The sequence below is a fragment of the Lemur catta genome, chromosome 9, assembly GCF_020740605.2.
Source record: "Lemur catta isolate mLemCat1 chromosome 9, mLemCat1.pri, whole genome shotgun sequence".
In the NCBI taxonomy this organism is placed as follows: domain Eukaryota; kingdom Metazoa; phylum Chordata; class Mammalia; order Primates; family Lemuridae; genus Lemur; species Lemur catta.
The window spans coordinates 72,507,045-72,524,281 of record NC_059136.1 but is presented as its reverse complement, the minus strand read 5'-3'; positions in this window follow the sequence as shown (position 1 = coordinate 72,524,281).

The window sequence follows — 17,237 nt, the reverse complement described above, 5'->3', positions numbered from 1 at the left end:
CAATTCTAATTACTTTGTCTTTTCATATAAATTTTAGACTTAGCTTGTTGACAAAAAATACTACTTAATTTTGATTAGGATTGCATTGAATCTATGAATCTATTTGGAGAAATCAATGTTTTTAAAATAAAGGTTTTCTAATTCATGAACACATATTGTCTATTTAGGTTCCCTTTGATTTCTTTCATCAGTATTTTCTGTTTTCAGCATACAGATCATGCATATATATTGTTAACTATTTATCTATGTATTTCATTGTTTGGTGCTATTATAAATAGTATTGCTTTTTAAATTCAATTTCCAATTATTTATTGATAGTATGTAGAAAAATAATGTAATTTTATATATTGACACTATAACCTGTGACTTTATAAACTCACTCACAGTTCTAGCCCTTCCCCTTCCCCGCTTTTTTTAGATTCTATAGGATTTTCTAAGTAGTTTATGAAAAGTGATTGTTTTATTTCTTTTCTTTTGTTTCTTTCTTTCCTTTCTTCCTTCCTTCCTTTCTTTTTTTCTTTCTTTCCTCTCTTTCCTTCTTTTCTTTCTTCCTTCTTTCTTTTCTTTCTCTTTCTTTCTTTCTTTCTCTCTCTCTCTCTCTCTCTCTCTTTCTTTCTTTCTTTCTTTTTCTTTCTTTCCAATATGTATTCTTATTTCATTGTGTTGCCTTATCTGTATGACGGTGAATAGGAATGTTATGAGTAAACATCCTTGTTTGTTCTTAGGTAGAGGAGAGACATCATCTTTCTCCACTGAGTATGAAGTTTCGTGTAGATTTTTTAAAACTGTGCTTACTTATCTGGTTAATGAAAGTTTCTTTATATTTCTAGTTTGCCAAGTTTTTTTTAATTATTAAGAATGGATGAGCATATCAGCAAGATGGCTGACTAGAGACATTGCTTGCCAGACCACCCTGGCAGGAAGATAGGAATCCTGACAAAGGAAAGAGGAGAAGAGATGCAGAGTGGGTGCGGATCACAGAGAGAGGTGCTAGAGCCTTCTGGGGATCTCATGGAGGAAAATTGCAAAGCAGAGAGGGTAGAAGATAAAGGAAAAAATATATTGGCAAAGATCAAACCCAGAGGAGCTCCGAGCCCAGTGAAAGAGTGAACAGGGATAATTCTCACCCTTCCACAGGCACTCAGCGGCCAGCGGGCTACTGAGTTTCTTGGAAGCTTTTCCACCTCCACAAGCCCAGACATGGGGGCAAACATGGTATAGTGGGGAGAACTTGAGTGATATCAGAGCTTGGACACTCCGTGCGGGCCTCCGCACCAGGGAGAGTGTCACGGGAGGTGGGAGAGCTGGCTTTCCTCCATCCAAACCCTCCGTCTCCCCACACCGTCCACTGCAACAAGGAAAGCAGTTTGGGTAGAGAATTTGGTGAGTGGCTGCCCATCCCTCCGCGGGAGTGCGCTACAAGCTGAGGCTTCCACAGAAAGTGGGACCCCAACCTCTCCCCTAGAGGGCCTGCAGAATATCCAAGATGGAACTCCCTGCCTGAAGGCATTTTGTGGAGTCCCACACCAGCAGGTCAGACAACCAGGCTGGACCCGGGGACCTCCGGACACCAGTGGGTTGCTGGGGACATGGGTGAGGGGAGGTCCATGAGTCGGATGTGTGTGGCGAGGAAGCCCAGATCTGACAGTAGAGTGCTGTGGGGTTCTGAGATACCGTGAGAGGAGAGAGCGCCCGCCCCCCACTGTGAGAAAACCACCCTTTTCTTTTAGGGCAGATTCGATGGTGCAGCTCCCGGTTGTCACAGCAACCAGGTGAGGTTCATTCAGTGCTGGGGCTGACTGCGAGCAGTGGCCCCTCAGCCAGGAGAGCAGTTTGTGCTGAGAAGTAGGGGAGTGGCTCCCTCTTTCCAGCAGGCATTTACTCCAGGCTGTCATCCACAGAAGGGGGGCCCATGACTCTTCCTCTGTGGACCTGTGGACCCTGGGTGCCCAATTTCGGAGTTCCCTGCCCACCAGCATTTTGCAGGGACGCACACTAGTGGGACAGACATGAAGGTTGGGGGGAGAAATGAGAAACAGATAGTCAGATTGTGAATCTCAGACAGCCCCATCTCCACAAGCAGACTCTCTGGCAGGGTGGGGCGACTTGAAACCCTCCCAGGAGGCTTTCCGCAGAAGTTAGGAGCAGACATTTGAATCCTGTTGAAACAGCTATCTTACCAGCTTTTGTGAAGCCTGAGGGCAAGGCCACCCAACCCACCCCGCCCAGGCTCACTTCTCCATCCACCTCTGCTGAAGCAGAGAATAAGGACATACCTGTAAGTTGCAAGGCCCCACCCACCACCTAGGGCATTCAAGTGTTCCTCGAGGGACTAGAGTCAGGAACCAAAACAACACAGCAGCCGGTTCCTTCTAGCAAACACCAGCGAACACCATTTTTGTAAAATGCCTTTTGTTTTCTGCAGTTTTTGAAAAAATTTTGTTGTGTTTCTTCATTATTCTATTTATATGATAAATTATATTGATTCTTAGATGTAGAACCAGCCATGAATTTCCAGGGTAAACCTACTTGGTTGTAATTTGTTATCATTTTTATATATTGCTGGATATGATTTGTTATATTTTGTTGATAATTTTTGTATCTGTGTTCATGAGGTATGTTGGTCTGTAGTTTTCTTTTCTTGCAATGTCTTTGTCTGCTTTTGGTACCTCTGGCCTCGCAAAATAAGATGAAAAGTGTTATCCCTTTTTTTTTTTTTTTGGAAAAAATATTGTGCATAATTGGTATAATTTCTTCCTTAAATATTTGAGAGAATTCACTAATGAAACCATCTGGGTCTGGGTTATTTTTTGTTAAAAAGTCATAATAATGTTTAAAAAAATAATGGAGCATCTATTATGTATCTGAAATATTGGTCACCTTCTCACACATTTTCTCAATTATTTCCATCATATATGTATTACTTCTGCAGCAAATTTTGAATTAGGTTAGCATGAGGAATTGATGGGAGGAAAGAGCAATATATAGGTTTGAATCAAAGTAGACATTATTTTGTTAATATTCTTTATATTTCACTGAAGAAGCTGAAATCTTTTCATGGAAGAGATAGATTGGCAGTTAAAGATGAAGTAAACTTGTGATCTCATATTATATCATGACTCCTTTAAGCCACGTTCTCCTATCTAAAATATGCACATAATATATCATAAAAATACATTGCAACAAAGTATTCTGAATTTATATGTAATTCGTAGATGACCAAATTAGTCAGATTTTAATGGGATATAAGCACTAGTTTTTCATCAAATTAAAAATTATCAAAGATTTAAGTTATAGCTGTGAGAGAAGCAACTAGTTGTTAGTCAATGTATAAATTCTCCTTGTTTTCTTGGTACATAGTGAGACTTTATTTCCCAGTCTCTCTTGGGGATATTTGTGGCTATGTGGCCAAATTGTAACCAGTGTTACATAAGAGGAAGTATTGAATGCCACTTCCAGTCTTGGTTCCTAATGGTCTTTTGTATACAATCTTTCATGTTTTATTTTCCTTCAGGCTGGATGGGATTGTGACAGTTGATGATGACCTTGGAAATTGCAGGACTTCTGTGAACCTGGGTTTCTGAATTCTGGCATGAATGAGAGTTGCCCTGCTAACACATTCACCTGCCCAGTAATGCTGTGTGAAAAACAAAATAATCTAATGTGTTTGGATCATTTGAGGATATATTTGTTAACAGTAACTGATGTTACCCTAATTTGTACAATTAAACAGAGTGAGAGTTCTCTCCTAATGGTATGATAATTTTCTTTTTTTTTTGAGTTTTTAACTTTTTCTTTTTCTAAATTTATTTTTCTTGTTTATTATTTCAAAGTATTAAGGGGGTACAAGTGTTTTTGTTACATAGATACACTGTATAATGCTGAAGTCAGGGCTTTCAAAGTGCCTGCCACCAGGACAGTGTTCATTATACATGATAGGTAAGTTTTTATCTCTCATGCACCTCTCACTCTCCTCTCTTCTTAGTTTCCAAAGTTCTTTATGTCTTTTTGTGCCTGTGTTTACCCATCATTTAGCTCCCATTTATTAGTGACAACATGTGGTGTTTGTTTTCCATTCCTGAGATACTTCACTTAGAATAATGATCTCCAGTTTCATCCAAGTTGTGAATGACAGTATTCCATTCCTTTTTATGGCTGAGTAGTACTCCATGGTATATATACACCGTATTTTTTTATCCACTCATGAATTGATGGGCATTTATGTTGATTCTATATCTTTGCAATTGTGAATTGTGCTACGATAAACATTTCAGTGCAGGTGTATTTTTGATAAAAAGATTTCTTTTCCTTTAGGTAGATACCCAGTAGTGGGATTGGTGGATCAAATGGTAGGTCTACTTTTAGCTCTTTGAGGAACCTCCATACTGTTTTCCTTGAAGGTTGTGCTAGTTTGCAGTGCCACCAACAGTATATAAGTGTACATTTTTCTCTGCATCCATGGCAGCATCTGTTATTATTATTTTTTTAATAATGGCCATTCTGACAGGGGTAAGGTAGTATCTCATTGTGGTTCTAATTTGCCTTTCCCTGATGATTAGTGATGTCGAATATTTTTTCCTTTTTTTTTTTTTCTTTGCCATTTCTCTGTCTTCTTTTGAAAAGATTCTGTTCACATCTTTTGCCCATTTTTTGATGGGGTTGCTTGTTTTTTCTTGCTGATTTGTTTGAGTCCTTTGTAGATTCTGGATACTAGACCTTTGTTGGATGTATAGTTTGTGAATATTTTCTCCCATTCTGTAGGTTTCCTGTTTACTCTGTTGATTATTTCCTTTGCTGGGCGGAAGCTTTTTAATTTAATTAAGTCTCATTTATTTATCTTTTCATTACTGTATTTGCCTTTGGGGTCTTAATCATAAATTCTTTGCCCTAGTCTAATTAGGAAAAATGAATGTTTAAATCTGAACAATCCTAAGTGTAATAGAAGTATCCTATTTTAGAGAGAACACAATTTATCATCCCCCAAACCTATAAGTCAAAGGTAAAAAAGAAAAATAATATCTAAGAGTTTATTAATTGAGTGAAAGATTTTAGGGGAGGATATTTGTGATTGTATTTGGTTGTTGTTGGTTTAATGATAGGCATAGTAATCTAAAAATAGGCATTCCAATTAGCAATGATATTTAGTTTATGTAGCTAGAAACTTGACTCACACCTATAATTGTGTGTGACAGAGTGTGTGAGCAATGTTGATTTAGGAATTACTAAATGACTACTGGGGGAGATAAAAGATTTATATGTACTTATGAATAGTAGGAGATGTTAGGTATATAACTCACTAACAATTTCCACAATTCTACTTTAATACCGAAAAATATTCACACCCATTTAAACAGAGTTCCACAATACTGTAGAAATAACAAACCCACAATTAAAATGCAGAGAGATAATAGATTCATGTGCTTTCTGTGTGATGGAAGATTGTTTAGATTTCAAGGTTTATTTTGTCCTGCCAACAGCGTTATTAATCATCCTTCCTCATTTCCTTTCACTGCTGGGATATGACAAGGATTTTCTTTCACCTTGAAAAACTGCACATAGTGGAGAGTGTCTTTGCTTTATTCCTGCAGTCTTAACATATCCTACTGAGTAAAGGTAAATTGTTTTTTACTCTGTATTCTGTTATATTTTTGAAAAATGGTTTTCAAATCACAGATTTGATTCCTCTCTTGGTATTGAAAGATCATAAACAAATACGTTTTTATGTTATTTTTCTTCAGAAAGCTTTATGATTTTATCCTCGGCAACTGGACTAATTCAATAAGCAGCAGACCATAAGGCAGTAAATGGATACGCTATTAATTTTTATTGCTAAAGTTTCTTTTATGTACTATTTGATCTAAAGATGTTATTCACATTTTTATGATGACACTGGCAGATTTGAAAAAAATCTAGCTCTATAATTCTTATTGATAAAGCCTGGATATTTTCAACTCTGCAGCCCAAGGAAAAGCAACAATTCAAATCCCACAAACCAGTCCATTAAGTAAAAAGTCTTGGGTAAGAAAGAGAAAGCAAAGAAGGTGGCTTATAGTTTAGTTGCCCAATCAATAGCACACAATTGGGAAGGTTTAACTACTATAGTAATACCAGTTTACTACAAGAACTTGGTGGGTATTTTATTCTTTTCTTTGTTCACCTTCAAAATGAGAAGTACAAGCCTGAATTACCTCAAAGATAGCTTCTAAAAATTGCTTTGATTCTCTGATTGCACCAAATTGGCACTGAAGCAGTTGACCATTAAAACAGAATGGCCAAACTAAAAAAAAAATGTAGGAGAAAAGAAAGAATATATGGCTGTGCCTCATTCCCAGATGTCCTGGCATTCTGCAAGCCCTCACCACCTAGACTATTTTGCTGCTAGCTTTGCAATTATATAATACTAAGGGGTTAGGACAGTGGAATCTCACATCCCAAACTCTTGCTGACAAATCCAATGCTCCTGATTCATATTCCCTCACCTTTGAAAAAGATTTGTGTTCCATAGAGATCCAAAAGAAGTGCTGGCTATAACTTAAAACATAGGTGTAGTGACAATAGTATAGCCTTCAAAGGGATATATTACATCAATTTGACCAATATTTATTGATGACTTATGTGTAAAACTTCATGGAAATACACATAAACATAGTCTATGCCCACTGGGAGCCTAATCAGAGAAATAAGATCCCGTCACAAAAGATACATAAAATACAAGTTGATAATCATGAAAATGCTGTTTTACAGTGGTTAATGTTCATGCAAAACTTACACGCTAAATGACTGGTTTGGGAATTTCTGTGCTGGTGCTGTCTGAGAGGGTATATGGGCATCAGTTTGCTCTTAGAAGGTTGTTTAGTGTTAAGCAATGCTAGAAATATTATTTTTATGTTGGTGAGGCAGACAATAAACACTAAAGGCACTCAGAGAGGAAGACATGATTCAAAGCTGAGTGTTATGAAAATTCTTTAGGGAAGAGGTAATATATGAGTTAGAAGTCTCCTAAAGTCTATGGCAGATATAATACTTGATAAAATGTTAGAAACTTTCCTATAAAGTGAGGAATGAGAAAAGTACGTCCATCATGACACTATTTAACATCAGGCTAGTGATTCTAGCAAACACAGTAAGATAAAAAGTAATAAAAGGAATGAGAATTAGAAATCAACATACAAAACAGCCAGGTTGCTGGACATAAATCTGTAGTATATACCTTTTGAAATAAATTTACTAAGATATAATTTACAGATCCTACAATTTACCCATTTAAAATGTACAAATCAATAAATTTTAGTATATTCACAGTTGTGCAACAATGATCATAATCTAATTTTAGAACATTTTTATTAATCCATAAACAAACTCTGTACCATTAATAGTCTCCCTCATCCCACATACCCTTAGCCTTAGGCAACCAAGAACTTATCTCTGTCTCTAAAATTTGCCTAACATGGACATTTCACGTAAGTAGAATCATACAATATGTTATCTAATGTGAATGATGTTTTTCACTGAAGATAATGATTTTGAGCTTCATCTATGTAGTAGTATATATCAGAATTTCATTGTTTTTTATTGCCAAATAATATTCCATTGTACAGATAAACCAAATTTCATTATCTATTCATTAGTCGATGGAAATATAGGTTGTTTCAACATTTTGGCTATTATGAATATTCCTGCTATGAACATTCATATACAAGGTTTTATTTGTGGATGTATACTTTTATTTTTCTTGGCTAATTGTGTAATTACTTGGTCATAAGTTCACTTTAACCATTTAGTAACTCTGTGGTTACTCTACCTCAAATAGTCTAACCATTTGAGGAACTGCCAGACTGTTTTCTAGAGTAGCTATAGTGTTTTACATTCTCACCAGCAATATATGAGGTTTCCAACTTCTCTGCATCCTCACTGACACTTGTTATTATCTGTCTTTTTTTATTATACCCAATATAGATGTGAAATTGTGCCTCATCATGGCTTTTTAATTTTAATTTTGATTTCAAGGTACTATGGGGGTACAAATGTTTTTGGTTACATGGATCAGTGGAGTGTATTTCTCCCACTTTAGGAGGTCTCTGATATCATTTCTCAAAGAGTGCCACCTTGGGCACATGTATAGTCACCTGGGATGACAGTAGAGTTAGCAGTGCTCTCTTTTACTGTCCCTCTCCCTGATCTTTCTGTTAAACCATCTACTTCTATTGGTATCACACCTAGCTGTTAGATGATATTAGGATTTTAGGATAACATTCAGGCTGATTTCTCTTTTTTTTTTTTTTCCAATAATGCCTTGAAATATAAAATGTTCCACAGTTTTGCTCAATTAAATCCAGGTCCTTTACAGGGTTAATCTTTGACACTAGTCTTTCTAATCCGCTTTGACCCCAGGAGGGCATTACTTAAGTATATTTTCCCCTGGTTTTCTCTCATAAACTTTTAGGTGATATACAATTTAGCTTATTACTTTCTAGAGCTACTGTCCTATTCTTTTTTTTTTTAAGTTTCTTTTTCCTTTTTTATTTCAACGTATTACAGGGGTACGAATGTTTGGGTTACATGGATTGCTTTTGTACTGCTTAAGTCAAAGTTATGGCTTACCACTACAATCTCTTGTGTCAAAGAGCACCCTTAAGCTTGAACTTCCTCACAATTTTTCCCCCAAATAAAGTCAGTTCTTTTACTGAGAGTTATGGAACTCTCTGCTCTTATTGCTTCCTCTTACTCTGGGAAAAATGTCAGAGCCACTCTAGAGCTGGGGGAAGGAACAGTGCCACTACTCTTAGAATAGTAGCCCTGTTGCACAAGAAGAGTACTAGGCTTTACCAGCAGTCTCTGGTCTTCTTGGCTTGCATCTCCCTGTGTGGAACTGTTGCCCTACTAGCGAATTGGGATGAGGGTGCCAGTGTTCACAGTCTGATGATCCTGGGACAGATTCTGTCCCATGAGTTGGGGCTGGGTGGAAGAAGAAAGCCCCGCACCTCTTAGCTGTTCTTGCCTAGAATGGAACCTTTGCAATGTGGAACAAGAGGAGAGATGAGAAATGCTGGTGACTTGCCTCTTCTGGGGAGGTACTGTAGCCCTTGATTGGGAGCTAAGGGAATAGGGGACCCTCTTTCTTGGCTATGGTTACTTGAAATGGAGCTTTCATCACACTGAGCTGGGATTGGGAGGGAGCTAGAGGGTGGAAGCTCAAATGTCTTGTCCTGGCAACTCTCAACCAGAGGAGGGCAGGTACCAGTGGATGGGTGTCCTGGCTTTCTACCAGGAAAGATCAGGAGAGACATAATAGCATTTCTCAGAGGCTTCCATTCCCTTCCATCTACAAAAGGGAGAAGAATACAAAAATAATTCATAAGTAGAATGTCTAATAACTATCCAAAAGCCCTATCATTAATAAATAACTTAGGAAATGCAAATTATACCAAACATTTCAAACCCAGTATATTGACAAAAGTATAAAAACTCTGAGAATACCTCGCTATCTGCAAAGGTGCAGAACAACAGAAATGCCCACATACTACTGGTGGGCATATGATTGTTATAAGGTGCTTTGGGGAGCAAGTATACAGTATCTAATAAAATTGAAGCTGTGCATAACATATGATCCAACTATTCCACTCTAGGATGCACAAGGAGAAAAAATGATAGCAAAGTGTTACCATATGCTAGATGCTTTTAAAATACTTCTTATATTATAACCTTTTCAGCAGCCCTTTGAGGTAGGTACTATAAGTATCTATATTTTAAATATGAGGAAATTGAATTGAAGAAGAGAGATGCTGAGTAATATGCCCCAGGTCACAAAGCTAATATTTAACTGGATCATATCTAAATCCAGGGAATGTGGCCTTAGAGTTCATGGCCTCAACCATTTGTGATTATATAAAACTATTTGCAACACCATTGTTTGTACTAATGAATCATAACTATTAAATAGTGTCATAAATTATGCATATTGATGTGGAAATATATTCCCTGTATGTAGACATGCAACTGCAAAAATGTATGTTGTATATGTCAGTTCAGATGATGAGGGGAGCAAAGCAACTTACTAGAGAATATCTTTACTATAATCTTATTCTGATTAAAACAAAATAAAACCTTTTATTTTGAATATCACAGAAGAAGTTCTGAAAGGATATTTAATGGAAACTTTAACAAAGAATTTTTTATGATTTGATTATATTATAGGAAATGGTCACTATTCTTATTTATCTATTTTATAATTTTTTTCAAGGAGCAAGTGCTATTTTTATGAGAATATAAACATGTATCAGAGATTGATTTCCATAAGAAGTTATTGAAATAAGAAAAATGGTACTTAATATGGTTGAAGAAATGTAGAATTTTTGTTAATACAGTAAGACTTTTATAATTCCTAAATGTCCTAATGACAATGGCTAGTGAAGATGACTTGGGGATAAATATGTTCAAACTGTAGAAAAGAGCATGCAAAGTAAATAATAGCGGAGAATCATGTGAATAGTTGAATCAGGACATCTAATTTGACAGTGTTCACATGTCTATAAGATTCAATAATTTTTAGAATTATCAGGAGGAAATTAGTGTGACTTCAAGCACCAAGAAGAAGTTATGCGAGTTGGATCAGAGTAAAGTCAGCTAAAGACTATTAAGCCTTTGGGGACAAACTGAAGGTGGAATTTTTGTAGGAGTGATACAGGCAAGAACTTAGAACCAGGGGATGCTGCAGAAGAGATTCCTACGCTGAAAGAGGACACTCCAAATTTAAGATCGCATAATTCTATACTCAATATCTAGTAGCTTTCATTGAATAACTAGCGACGAACTAAAATGGGAAAAAATGCCTTTGGTTGAATAGTTTTAGTCAGTTGTATTTGATATATATTTATTTATTGTGTATTACATGCTGGAGACACTACTAAGTACTATGGTAATACAAAGGTTAGCAAGTAATGATACATACCCCTTAGTAATCATAATATTGTACTATCTTCATGCAGTCTCATATATGTCTATTTTATTTTCATTAATAATGACTTAATCATTAGCTATTCAGTAAGTTTCTACTCTGACAAGCCTATCATTAACTTAAAGCAGAATTTTGATTTAGCAAATTAGCATTTCATGTTCAATATTGACAATGAAAGTTTTGCTTACTGAAGTCACATTTTATGAAAACAGAAAAATGTGATTTTTAAAATTTAATTTCTGCATTTGCAAGAGTTGTGATGTGCATTGTAGATGATGACTATGCTTCAGCCTTGCCCTTTCCAAGGAATCTTTAGGGCCAAGAGGATAAATCCACAGGGAACCTGCACTCCACTCTGAGCAAATAGGCCTGGCCCACTTCTGGGGGCCTTTTGGGAGCTCATTTCTTAGTTTTCCAATGACTGGTGAAGTCACCAGTGTGTACACCCCTCCGCCCTAGTTGGAAAGCGTGGCTACTGGGGGAGTGTGGATGGAACTTGGACAGGTAGACTGGGGTGTCCATAACACATGTGTGTGAGACCTGTAAAGGTCTGGGGTGGGCGGCAGCTGGTTGGGGGCCTGCATTGGTGCTCTTCCCTGGACTCTGCAAATATTAGGGGAGACCTTGTCTTTATATTCTCTCTCTTGTCCTTTACTTGTTCTTAAATGTTTCATCACACCACAGAGCCTGTTCACATGCTGTTCTCTTTGTCTTGCATGCCTGCTTTTTATTTTCAATTTCTTAATTCCGCTATCACCAATCCTTTGGGTAAACTCCCCTTTACCTTTAATTTCTGAACTTAATGCTGCTTCTTCATGGAGATTTTCCTTGATAGCACATTCTCTCTTAGTTTCTTCTATATGTGCCCTAAGGAAGCCCCAATATGTTTTCCTTCATTGCACATACTCACAGTACTTAAACTTCTGTACTTGTTTGTTGAATACATGTACAAACCTCTGCACTTAAGTTCCACGGCAGTTGGGATGAAGCCTATTGTCTGGTACAATGGCTGGCACATAATAAATACTGCATGGATGAATTAATAGATGGATGAATAAATGAACAAATAAATAGGCAAATGAAAGAATAAATATCTCTCTGTGAAATCAGAATTTTTTCCAATTTGTTCTCTCTACTCTTTGAAGGCTCAGCATTCTAGGGGCCTATTTTAAATTTGTGTGCAATGCAGGGTGACTTTCCTGAGTTTGGGGTTTGGGATTTGGGGAGTAGGCAATTTGCTGCTGTTTTCAAAGATGCAATTCTGTAGCCAGCTGAACAATGGCCCCCCAAATATGTCCACACCCTCATCCCCTAAACCTGTGAATATGTTACCTAACATGGCACACTTGGCAGATGTGATTAAGGTCATGGACCTTGAGGTGGGGAGAATTATCCTCTATTATCCATAGGGGCCCAGTATTACCACAAGTCCTTAAAATCAGAGAACCTTTTCTGACTGTGTAAGTGAAAGACGGCAGTGTAAGAAGGACTTGATGGTCCACTGCTGGTTTTGAGATGTAGGGGGCTATGTTTAAGGACTTAGGAGATAAGAGTGGCCCCAGATGTAGAAAGCCAGCAAGGAAATGAAGACCTCAGTTCTACAACCGCATGGAACTGTATCCTAATAACACTAAATAAGCAAGAAATAGATTCTCCTCCAGAGCCTACAGAAAGAAAGGCAGCCCTGTGGATACCTTGATTTTAACCCTATGAGACCTTTGTCAGTCTTCCTACATACAGAACTGTGAGATAATAAATTTGTATTGTTTTAAGCCACTAAATTTGTGGTTGCTGCAACACAGCTAACTAGTACAAATTCTTATCCAGTTCTGAACTGTAATGGGATCTTTAAGTTGCAGTCTTTTCTTTTAATCGTAGGAGAATGCTCTTTACTGTCCTAATGTTTGGAAACACTCATTCAATGTTTTGTTTCATGTCCTGAATCTAAAGCTTACTTATTTATATATACTTTTCGAGTCCCACACTACTAATGGAAGGGTTGGTGGAAATTTCTTCCACATTTCTGAAGACATCTCCTTACAACACACTGAAATTAAAAAAGATTTAATTTCTGATAGAGTGTACATTTTTCTGGTTATCATTAACTTTTGCTTTTAGTTTAACATATATTCTAGACATTTGAACAATTAAAGTTTGTGTCTTTTAACAAAAGAAAAATCAACATTTTTAAAGCAAGATCTCAAATGATAATAATAATTTTGGTATGCATAAAGCTGACAACCCATAACTAGAACTAGTAATATGTTTTCCAGTGAAAGTCAGTAGTTATTAAGTATTTCATTCTTTAAGAAAGAGGGTAGAATGTATATATACATATACATATAATGTACATATATACACATTATACAGTGTGGGTATATATTAATATGTACATGTGTATATATATGTATATAAAATTTTTCTTTCACTAAACTTTTGGGCTTATGGGATCCAGTTTAAACCTAAATTATAATGTAAAATTTAGTAGTAGTTTTATTACATTGTGGCTCAGAGTTTATTTTTTATAAGGGCATATAACTTTAAAAGACATGTTGAAAATGGTAAATGTTAATAATTGATAAGATAAGTAGTAGATAAAATGGATATTCATTATAATATTTTTTCTGCATTTGTATATGTTTGAAAATTTCCATAAAAAAGAATATATCTAGTTCACAAGGTTAAACTCTCAGAGTCACAGCAAATTCTATGGAGTTTTAAATTATCAGAAGGATATTAAACTTTGTTTGATTTTATCATGTCAAGTTTTTGACATCTTTTTTCTTTTTTGTGGGTGTGTGCTCTGCATGTTATTCAGTGAAAGACACTGTATCAAGAGATCTTTTCTACAAATACAGTAAAATCTAGGCATTTGAATTAACCGATGGGGGAACGAACATGGAAAGCATTAAAAGAAGGGCGAGCTAGGGTGAATATCAATTCATTATATAAAATTTATGCAACTCTGAATATTCACAAATGTAGATAGGTATGGCTATTTAAATTCTGTTCTCTATTTTAAATAACTCTCCTTTGTGTTTCTTTAAAGAAAACAACTATACCAACCTTGAAAAAAATTGATGTTTTATTTTTGCGTTTTAAAAAGTGCAATAAGTATTCAGTAAGATTATAAATTTAAGGATAGCTAAATTAAACCCCTATACACTTAAGGGAAATTAATGGAATAATGAAAGAGTATATTGCGATTTAATAGTATCACCATTAATGACCTCCTTTTCTTTAACTAAAGTATCTGGGGTAGCAGATTGCTGTGTGGCTATGATTTTTATATTTACTAACAAGTCAATAGAGAGAACCAGCTCAAACTAGTCCTGTGTTTTGCTTCTCTTTTAACATTGTGCTCCAGCTCTCTGCACTGTCAAAGGTCAAGCAAAATTTCTTTTCTCATCCTTTGATCTATCAATTTCTATTGCTTAAATTTAAATCTCAGTGGCAATCTTATTTTGACTAGAATGAGAGACATGCAGTTTAGTGTTATAATTTATTTTCCCCCAAAGAAAAGAATAATGACTTATTAAACTGCCTGTGTTTTTCCAGTTACCCTTTCAAAGACACACCCTGTCAAAAATTCCAGGCTTGTATGTCTAACATGAATGAGAAATGCTATTTATCTCTTTCTCTGGGCCTAATGTTCAATACCACTTTCTGTATATATCTATTGTGGACGTGGTCTTGGCCTCTACTTTTGTGCCATGGCACATCTTTTAAAAATCTGGTAACATTAAATGGAATTGGAATAATGTCTTCTCTTAAAAGGTACTACCACAAAATAGTGGATCTCAAGATTAAATTGTTCTTAATCTTCTTATGGAACAAAAATTGTCTCTTGTGACCCTTTGATTTAGTCTGTTTTCCCAGAATCATGGAATTATAGCTTTGTGGTTTATTCTTGTATGAGTGTAAGTCAAGACCTGGCCTTTCCCTGATATGTGTGTGTGTGTGTGTGTGTGTGTGTGTGTGTGTGTGTGTGTATATTTGTTGTGTGCATATATATATTTGTTTTTTTTATTTTAGACCAAGTTTACTAACAATTTAGTCTTTAAATGAGACTAAACATAAGCATGTTTACATATTATGTTTCAAAAGAAAGCCAGATCATTTAAAAAATATATGGAATATTTTGTTGAAAGATTCAGTATTTCATAATATTAACAATATTTTACTCTCTTAGAAAGTGGCTACCTAGAAATGTGACTCCTAGGTACTTTCCTTGTGTAGACCCTGGTTTGCTCAAAAATGATGACTTTTGTTCAGGTGTGGTGGCTCACGCCTGTAATCCTAGCACTTTGGGAGGCCAAGGCAGGAAGATTGAGGCTAGGAGTTCAAGATCAGCCTGAGCAAAGGTGAGACCCCATCTCTACCAAAAATAGAAAAATCAGCTGGGCGTGATGGCCTATGCCTCTAGCTCCAGCTACTTGGAAGACTGAGGCAGGAGGATGCCATGAGCCCAAGAGTTTTTGATCACACCACTGCACTCTAACCCAAGTGACAGAACAAGATCCCTGTCTAAAAAAAAAAAAAAAAAAAAAAAAGATGACAAGATGACTTTCCATGTCCCAATTTGTATCAATACATTTGCTCTCTGTCCAAAACAGTAACACCTCATTTTTTCATTACTGAAAATTTCTCATCAGTTCTTAATTTAGATATCTATAGACTATGTCATTGACCATGCCCTTTTTTGTTTTCCTTTATTTATCACACCATCAGTTCTGAAATATTTGCCTTATTTTTTAAAAAAACTAAACTTTCACTTTACTTCCAAAACCTTTTTTGTCTTTTTATGTTTTCCCCAGTAGCATAATTTTGAACTACCTTAGGACCAGAGTCACTCCTGCTCTCATGAGGCCATTGGAACCAGGTAAAAACAGCAAGGTTTCGGGAAAGCATGAGGATTTAGTGGCCAAACAGATCTGTCTTTGAATCCCAGTTTTGCCTGACAATGTTAAATTTAGTAATACATGCAAAGATTCTGGCACAATATTAGTATTCAACAAATGTTATTTCCTTTCTCTTTATTTCTGAACACTATTTCTTCTGTAATACATGTATTATTATTCAAATTTTTGGTTTTAACTAGCAAATAATTTGGCAGAGTGTCTCTTATACACCATCAATAAATATTAGTTATTATCAAAATTATTACTTTTACATTTTCACTCTTTTCCTTACTCCATTTCCCATAAAGTTCTTTATGCTTTCAATAGCAACTACATTTATTGTTTTCTTCTAAATATGTGCTGAGAGTTTTCTTGTCTAGGAACTGGCCTTTTTGATGTCCCTTTCAGGAGGCTGAGTTACTAAAGGTGAAAAGTGAAAAATGGGTAAAGCAGAAGAAAAAAAATACAGCATTAAATAGGAAGGAAAAATTGGAAAGGACAAGAATGAAATTATATTTGTCTTATTTGGGTAATATTTAGGAAAGACAATTTTGAAGAGCAGTGTGCACTCTCTAATGAATTGTTATGATACTTGATATTTTTAGATTCATTATTTGGCTTTTTGACTAATCCATCGTATTATAATAATAGTGCATACTGGTGTTTGACCAATTTAACAGTAATTGAATGTAACATGATGCGTGAAATCTCCTGTATAATTATCAAAAAAGTACAATTTTTTTTCATGAATAAGAAGTTTTTGAAATGGGAGCTTCAGATTTCTCCTGGAGTTAAAAGTTGTGGTGACATTTAAACTACTGATATGGAGAGCTGCGCTCATTATTTTTCCTCCAAACAAATACTATTGAAAGGAGGCACCACCACTCATATAGTTGCTTATTTTCTTACTAGGAATCTTCCAAATGCCTCCTTCTCCATAAGCAGCCCTCCCACCCAATCACTGCATCTTCTGAATTCTGCCTCCCTAACTGAATACATTTCCTGGTCTCCATCCCACAGTCCTACCACCTTGTGGGCCATCAGCCTCATTTACCCAGTCTACTGCAACATCGTCCTATTTGGTTTGCCTGGTTCTTGTATAGATACAAATACAGGGAGAGCTATTTATAATATATCATGTCATTCTTCTGGTTAAAACAGAGCAGGCTTTCCTCTGCCCTAAATTAAAATTAAAACAGTTACCGTCACGATCTGGTTTCAGCTGCCTACTCCAGTCCCATCTCGCTGTTCTTCTCCCCCAGCATTTTCTGCTATAGCCCCACTGAACCTCTTCCAGTTCTTGGAATTGCTAATGCACTGTCCTGCTTCAGAGATTTTGCCCCACCACTTTTTTTTCCTGAGACACTTCTCTCTATGCTCCA